This window comes from Macadamia integrifolia, chromosome 1 (genome assembly GCF_013358625.1).
Source record: "Macadamia integrifolia cultivar HAES 741 chromosome 1, SCU_Mint_v3, whole genome shotgun sequence".
NCBI classification, from domain to species: domain Eukaryota; kingdom Viridiplantae; phylum Streptophyta; class Magnoliopsida; order Proteales; family Proteaceae; genus Macadamia; species Macadamia integrifolia.
In genome coordinates, this window is record NC_056557.1 from 14251887 (window position 1) to 14260441 (window position 8555).

Here is an 8555-nt window from a genome sequence, read left to right on the forward strand (position 1 = left end):
TTTTTTTTTTTTGCTAACGACAGGTATCCAGGCCTTAGGCCTGACTAGTCATGTGGGCCCATACTGATCTCACAACTGTATGGACCGGGTCATACTGGGGTTGAATGAGAACCATTCAACTTTCACTGAAAGCAGTGAAGAGCACTAAACACCCTATATGGGTGGCCCAGGTGTGACTAGTGGGAGTGGAACTTAGGATGTTCGAGTTTACGGCTTATATCAAGTTTGTTGCTCACCAATTGTGCTACCCCCTTGAGTTATTTTTCTCCTTATACATCGTGTCACCTTCATCCTGAAAAACCCATCTCAATTCAGACAAATCTATGGTAATCAAACCATACTACCGCCCTCTCTGGATCTTTCTTTCGCCATTGATTCGGCTACAAAACTTTCAAGAAGCAAGTCCACGTAATATGAGAACGTAAATAAGGACAAAACTGTCGAGAAATTAGAGATTAGTCACTAAGGAAATCAAAATCCTTTGAAAAAATCATGAAAGGACAAGTGCGAGGAGTCATTTTGTTGATTCAGATAGAGAAAAATATGACATTTGAATGAAACTTTGAAGAAAGATGGCATTTGAATGAAAATTTTGAGAAACCTTCCATGACAGTATGACACTAATGGGTCACTTGGGTTGATAGCCAAAATCTTGATCGAGAAACAAGAATTCAGATAAGCGATGCTCCCCCGCAACCTACCCAGAACCCAATTGACAAGTTTCTCTATTGAATCACAAAAAACATCCAAATGGATACCAGAGATTATCACTAAAATACCCAGTAAGGCAGTTCTTGAACATCGGTTGGAGGAACAGAAATACAGAATCCCCACCAAAAAATGTGGGCACAGAGAATCCATATGCATTCGATTAAAATTTACAATCAACTTGCGGGTAATATTTGGTTTGGAAATGATGGTTTCCTGTATATAGGTTGCTTGAGAAAACTGGTAAGGGAAAACCATATAATGGAGAGCTTAGGGCATCACTGTCGCCTGAGAAGCTAAATTGGGGAAGAACGAACAAACTGAAGACCTTAGGACATCACTTCTTTCATGTATAAAGGCATCAATTTCACTGAAGAAAACCATAGATCATTGGAGAAGACAGAGCTACTGAGAAACCTTCGCTGGACAAGATAGAGCTGCAGTTACTCTTTCCTTGGCTTCAGAAGTGGGTATTAAGGAAAAAATGGCTCCACTTAACGGATTGGCCCTGAAAAGGCTCTCACAGTGTTAGGTTAGGTGGGTTTATTTGTAATAAATAAAATGTAAGGGGAGTGGATGTAATAAGGTCAAATGAGAGGGAAGATGGATGTAAATTTCTCAAAAATAAAAGAAAATTTTTAAAAATATTTAAATTCATCATGATGTAATGATTGGCCTATATGTCTATCTTTTTCCTTAAATTGGCCTATCTAATGCAATATCCTATGATTTTTTTCTTTTTTTTTTTTTGTGAGTAAATAAATGTAATAAATAAAAAGAGGAGAGGGATTATAACCCTTCCCGTGGTACTCATAGGCAACATATTTGGTTATTGCTCTCGACTCTGTAAAAGCAAACAAGAATCCATGTCATAGGATATGTTTGTACCTTCATAGGATATGTTCGTACCTTCATATGATACTTTAATAGATCATCACCAATCTCAATAAATTTAGCTCATGTATTCTTAATGGGTTTTCATGGGTATCAACAATCCATATATATGCTTACCAAATAGCTTCAAATCTTCATCTTCAAAGGCAGGAATCATTCCAAATGGCTGCAATGAAACAAATGCTTTAGATTTAGATATTTTGTCTAAAATTATAGAGAAGGGTGAATCTGAATGAGCTAGATATGGTTTTCTAGGTTACACTGAGAGAGATGAAGGGCTCCTTCTTATGTTCACCGGCTTTCATATGTATGGGGACGAACTCGAATTCAACCCCTTTCTCATGGAGGCAAGTGAAGGTTCGCATTACCGGGAAGGAGAATAGGTGCCCGTGGATCTTCGGAGCGATGTCCGCCACGGGAGAAGTTTTGAGACTAATTGAGTTTGTAAGTGTGAGTTGAAGAGAGCAAAATGGAACCCTATATATGCAAGATAGTAATGCCTGAAATACAATTTGCTTGTTGGGGCTTTTATAGGAGTTGGAAAGAGCTTCCCTTGTTCTCCAAGCTAAGTCGTCTCCCTTTTTTTTTTTTGGGTTTTCTATCTTGACTAGTTCTTAAACATTAAAAAAAAAAGAAATAGACGAAGAAGCAGATTAATAAGGTCAATCCTTATTGGAATGATATGTTTAAATAATACAGTTATAATCACTAAAACCAGAAATGTGAATCCATGTTTACTCAACATCTATAAGATCTGGATTCATTGAACTAAGATTTACATATAATGGTAGAAAGAACCAAGCTGATTAGAATTGGATATTGAATTTTACCTACTCCATTTTTCAAACTATTATTATGAACCGGCATAGCTTGCTGAGAAGGAGCAACGAAATTACTGCTAAATTTATACCTCCTCCAAGGCATAAGTGTCAATGATAAATCATAGAAAACACAACTTATTTGAATAATCTGGTCACTTACCTATTATAATACAATTTGAGTGTGTGATCTATTTTATTATTTCGAGGAAAAGGATCGGAAAGGAAGAAGTTGAATAATCTAAACCATGTTTAAAATTCAGTTTAAGTGGAAATAACATGTCGAAACATATAAAGTTAGGAGAAAATTACAACATTATGAAAGATTAGAGTCTCATAATGTTCAAAATTTTCAACCCTTTTTACACAATTAAATAAAGAAACCCTTAGTGAGTAGTTTCACATAACTCAACAAAGACACATGACTGTACCACATAGTTTGTTTTATAAAATTTACACTTTTTGTCAATTTGATTCCATTCAAACCGATAGCTTAGTTAAAAACCGAAATCAAATGAAATTTCATTTTTTTCAAAACAAAAATTTGAATTTTTTCGATTCGACTTTAAACGGCTAGTTTTGATTCCAATTCTAAATTGACATCCTTAGACTGACTTGCTAAAAAAAAATTTGTTTTCAATAATATTTTAACCAGGTGTGTTTAGATTGGGCATTCAATTAGAGCTTAGGTTGGTTGAGGCTTGGTTGGGCGGTTCACAAGTTAGCAAACTAAGGTACCGTTAGACAACGTTTCTTCCGTTTCTGTGTCCAGAAACAGTAGAAACGAATTTTCACGTTCCTGGGAACAGAAACGAATTTTTGGGTGTTTGACAAACCTGTTTCTTGGATTGATTTGTGCACACATTGTTGTTTGATGACATGCTCCTCACTTTTGAGCTTAAAAAATTTCATTACTTTTGAGCTTGAGAAGAATCACGCTTCTCACTTTTGAGCTTTTTTAGTGAGCACAAATCCACAATTTGTTGCTTTCACTTGTTTCTAGAAACGATACATGTTTCGTCACAGTCGTTTCTTGTAACATAAATTTTCATAAATTCCTATTTATGTTTCTAAAAATGAATGGAACAAAACAAGATTATCAAACGCTTTTTAGCTCATTTCCCCGTTTCTAGAAACAGGAAAACGCAGAAACGCGTTATTAGGAACATTATCAAACGGTGCCTAAAGGTGCAGCAACCCGTTGGGCTCAAGACCCCAACCAGAAGCCAGCCCATATAATGATTAGCTAGCAGGAGTTGATAGTGGCCATTCATTAATTGGGCGAGTTTGGGGCAGGCCAGGCCTGAATTGCCAGCCCTAGCTGGGGAGTGATGGAAATTGTTAAGCCTTATGGGTCTATGGCCTTCTTGTGTATTCTAATATTGGTGCAGGTTGGATTAGGTTCGTAACATTGGGCTCTCAGGTCAGGCTTAGGCCGAAGTATTGCCCATCCTTCTAGCCCCTTAATTCAACCTAGCTCGGCTCAGTTTGAGCCAACAAAAATCTTTGAAAGCCCAATAAGTGCTAAATGTTTAGGCTCTGTTTGATTGGAAGGAAAGTGATACTTTCAAAATTAAAAAGAAGATTTTTAAAATTATTATCCCATATGATTATATCACTAATTTCATATTTAATTATTAAATCTCATTTTACTTTGCATCTAGATCCCTTAGGTTTGAAAACTAGAATAAAAATCACATTACTAAATATAGTACAAAAAGTAGTAGTTGTTGTTTTGGTAAAATATGATTAGTAGTTTACATAATCATATTAGGTAATGATTACAAAAGTTTCTATTTTAGATTTGAAAATTCACTTTCCTTTCCTTTAATTTATAGTTTTCAAATAATTTGAATCTTGAGGCATAGTTGGTTGTCAACAAATGAATAAAAAATAAAAGGAATTTACATGTACCTCCTCTTGTGTTTGCCCTTATGACATCCACCCCTCGCGTTTCGTTTGTTATAAATAAACTCACCCAAGCGTTTCATTTATTATAAATAAACCCACCCAACCTAATACCGTGAGACCAGTGTTAGACATCCACCCTCCTCACGTTTCGTTTATTATAAATAAACCCACCCAACCTAATACCATGAGACTAGAGTTAGTTTGGAAATTAAAAAGACATGAATTGCCCCTAATCATATAAACTCCAAGATTTGATCCTTTTTCATTTTTCTCCCTATAAATGAGAACCCTTCAACTTTCACTGAAAGCAGTGAAGAGCACTAAACACCCATTGTGAGTGGCTCAAGATGTACCTAGTGGAAGTCAAACATATGATGTCTGAGTTTACGGTTCGTACTAAGTTCGTTGCTCACCAACTACGTTACCCCCTAGGGTTATTTTTCTCCCTATACATCAGTGTCACCTTCATCCTAAAAACCCATCTCAATTCAGACAAATCCATGGTAACCAAACCGTACTACCGCCCTCTCTGGATCTTTCTTCCGGCATTGATTCAGCTACAAAACTTTCAGGAAACAAGTCCACGTAATACGAGAATGTAAATAAGGACAAAACTGTCAAGAAATTAGAGATCAGCCACTAAGGAAATCAAAATCCTTTGAAAAAATCATGAACAGCAAGTGCGAGGAGTCATTTTGTTGATTCAGATAGAGAAAAAGATGGCATTTGAATGAAAATTTGAAGAAAGATGGCATTTGAATGAAAATTTTGAGAAACCTTCCATGACACTAATGGGTCACTTGGGTTGATAGCCAAAATCTTGATCGAGAAACAAGAATTCAGATAAGCGATGCTTCCCCCGCAACCTACCCAGAATCCAAATGACAAGTTTCTCAATTGAATCACAAAAAACTTCCGAATGGGTACCAGAAATTATCGTTAAAATACCCAATAAGGCAGTTCTTGAACATCAGTTGGAGGAACAGAAATACAAAGAGACTTGGAAGAACAAAACATAAGGTGGGGAGAACAAAACCACTTGTTTTTAAAATCCCTTTTTCAAAATTGCAGACAATCTATAATATATATAGACAACGTACATTTTCACGTATGGATGTATCTATTCATATATAGATGTGTCTACACGTATACAAGCATCCCTCTACACATGTATATATGTGTACAAGCATTCATGTATAAATGCAAATGTGTTCTGTACACCTATATATAAGTGTAGACCCATACTCACGGTCACACCCACAACTCTCTGTAAGTGAAATATTTTGAAACTTTGTACACAACTAAAATCCAACAGTTAGTGAATTCCCCCAGTTAATTACCGAAGAGTTTCAGATCTTCATCTTCAAATACTGGGCATGACCGAATGGCTGCAAAGAAATAAGGGATTTATGAGTTTCATTTTATAGAAGATTAATTTGAATGTGAATCTGTAAATTTGAAAATGGGGTTTTAGCTAGTTGAGGCTTACGTTGAGAGAGGGGAAAGGTTCCTTTTTGTACTCTCCGGCTCTCAAGTTAATGGGGATGACCTCAAATTCAATGCCTTTCTCATGCTCGCATTGCTACGGTAGAAATTAAGCTAACGTGGACCTTGGGAGCCATGACTTTCTGGTTAGAAAGAACATGGAGTGGAGTGGGGTGGGGTGGGGCAGGGCTGCAGGGAAGAGAGTGAAGGGAAGCAAGGGGCATGGGCTGGTGTTGATAGGAGAAGGGAAGGTGGAAGCAGCGGTAAAAATTGGTAAAAATTTCAAAAGGATACAAAGATGAGGGTGAAAAACTGTTTTGGATAGTTTTGTAAATCCAAATCCATAGTGGGTAGTTTTTAAAGGGAAATCCAAAAGTGGGTAATCTTGTAATTTTCTCAATGATAATCTGTTTGAAGATAATTTACGAATTCAGGCCTTGATTATCAAATAATCATGCGTACCTGACAGTTTCAAGTAAGTATGTAAATAGGTTTGGAACCAAGGGTTCGGTTCTATGGAGTATTGGGTGATCCAAACTGGATCAAGTTCTATCTCGATTCTAAAAAACATTACTCATATTGAACCTGTCCGGTTTTAGTATAGTTACAATTTCTATTCAGTTCCCAAATTTGATTCCTACATGATTCGGTTCTGGTTCTTATACTCTATTTATAGTATATACTCACTATTATATAGTAGTGTTATCAAATCTAAAACTAATATTAGTAATATAAATTAAGATATACTAGCCCAAGTTACTTTGGTTTGGTTTTGGTTCTAATGTTCTAATGTTGGAACTAAAAAGTAACCAAGTCCCCCACCTCGGTTCTATTAACATTTACATGTTTGAGATCTCCATGTGGGAAAAAGAACTCTAGCCAACATGGACACCATGGTATTTAGCCATGTCTCTGCTAAACCGTAACCTACCTCCTCAATTGAATGAATGAAAAACTAAATAGTGACAAAGAGAGAAGGATTAGTAAGATGAAATACAAAGGAATTCCTGGCTTTTTAGATTTGCCAAAGCATTGATACCCATTGTATGATGACATCATTTTGTCTAGATAGAAACAACAACTGCTTAGCACAGTTGGTGAGCTATAGTGTGCAAAAAACCCATACTCACTAGGGGTTACATGCATTGGCCCCTCCTAGACCTTGTAGTAGCAAGATCCTCTGACCCTTATGCAATGTGATGCTCTTTTAATATTATTGCCAAAGTTCCATCATCCGCCTAGATCGGGAACTTATCTTTTGACAGTTTGAGTAACAGCCATGTGACAATCTAATTTTTTTTTATCGAAATTTAATGCTCTTGTTGTCTACATTATCATCTTTCATAGAGTAAAAGATTTAGACTAGTATGAGTATCCACATGTTATTGTGGTCTTATAAAAAAATTGAAAGGCTAAAAATGAACTCAATGTTAGAAAATAAATTCGGGCAAGAATATAAGACTTGTCTAAAAATGTGTTGTATGAAAATGCTTCTTACCGGATGATATAAGAACTTGCATCATCATAGTAATCCTTCCTGAATCAGGAATAAATAGAAGTGGATTGGAGTCATATCAGATTGATACTATCCTTAAGGCTTTTAAACGCCCCTAATTATGCAATTGGATTGACCATTGTGTTTTACCTCCAAGATAAAACAACTACCAATCACATAAGGTGCACTCCAATATGTGATTTACACAGGGCAGGGAAGTCCAAAGGATATACTCATTATCAAACACGAAAAGATTTGAAAAAACAGAACACAGAGTGGGAAGAACAAAAACACTAGTTAAAAAACCTCTTGTCCAATTTTCAGACCATCTATAATATATATAGACAACATACCTTTTCATGTAGGAGTGTCTCTGTTCATATACATGTTTGTATGCGTACAAGCATCCCTATATTCGTGCCTGCATGTGTACAAGTATCCCTGTACACACACGAATGTGTCTGGTATATATATAAGTGTAGATCCACACTCACCTCCACACCCACACCCACACCCACACCCACACCCACACTGTATTGGTAAGTGAAATATTTTGAAACTTTGGATACACTTAAAATCCAACACTCCCTAAGCTATCCAATTTTCAAGTTTCCAAATTATCAATCTAAGAGTCTTTAGAGTACAATCATGCATGAAAAACTTCAAACAAATTTTCAAATATAATCTAGAAGTATATCATAAAAAGATAATTGTAGGCTAATCCATATATTATGAAACATACCCCTTATTATAAAAGAAATAATTTCTTATGTTCAACAATACTTCGCATATATGTCGTTTAAGTTCTACCAATAAAAGCCACTAGATAAGAGGTCTTAGTCTAGTAAATGGAAAGCTTGTCTTTCATTGTTGAATTTAGTTAAAAACCTAGTTTTAATAAATGGCCAAGTACATACACAGTTGTGCAAAAAACCTTTTGCCTTTAGTTAATGAAATTAGATTGCCAACATTATATATATTAAAAACATAAAAGAAAGTATTTATCTCTATATTATGTATTGACATCCCTCTAGGTATAAAAAAATTTATAACCTTATTATTGATACCCTTAATTTTTTTTTGCTTTTTAGTTTAATACAATTTTTCCAATGAAGATAAATATTGCTGTTTCAAATAAAAAGTGTTAAAAAATGCACTCAAAAGACCTTCAAAACCAAGCTGCACTAAAAAGACTTTCAAAATCTAATTTTAGCCTTGCATTAAATAATTTTTTGGGAATAAAA

General features: G+C 35.4%; 1 long non-coding RNA gene across 1 annotated transcript; it reads right to left on the reverse strand.

The window, feature by feature from the left end:
* Nucleotides 1–1503: 1503 nt before the first annotated feature.
* On the reverse strand, nt 1504–2072 carry LOC122077273. Its single transcript, XR_006139752.1, has 3 exons — nt 1863–2072; nt 1720–1768; nt 1504–1552 (listed from the first exon to the last, which is right to left on the reverse strand). It is a non-coding gene; the product is annotated as an uncharacterized LOC122077273 (long non-coding RNA).
* Between the last annotated feature and the right edge of the window lie 6483 nt (nt 2073–8555).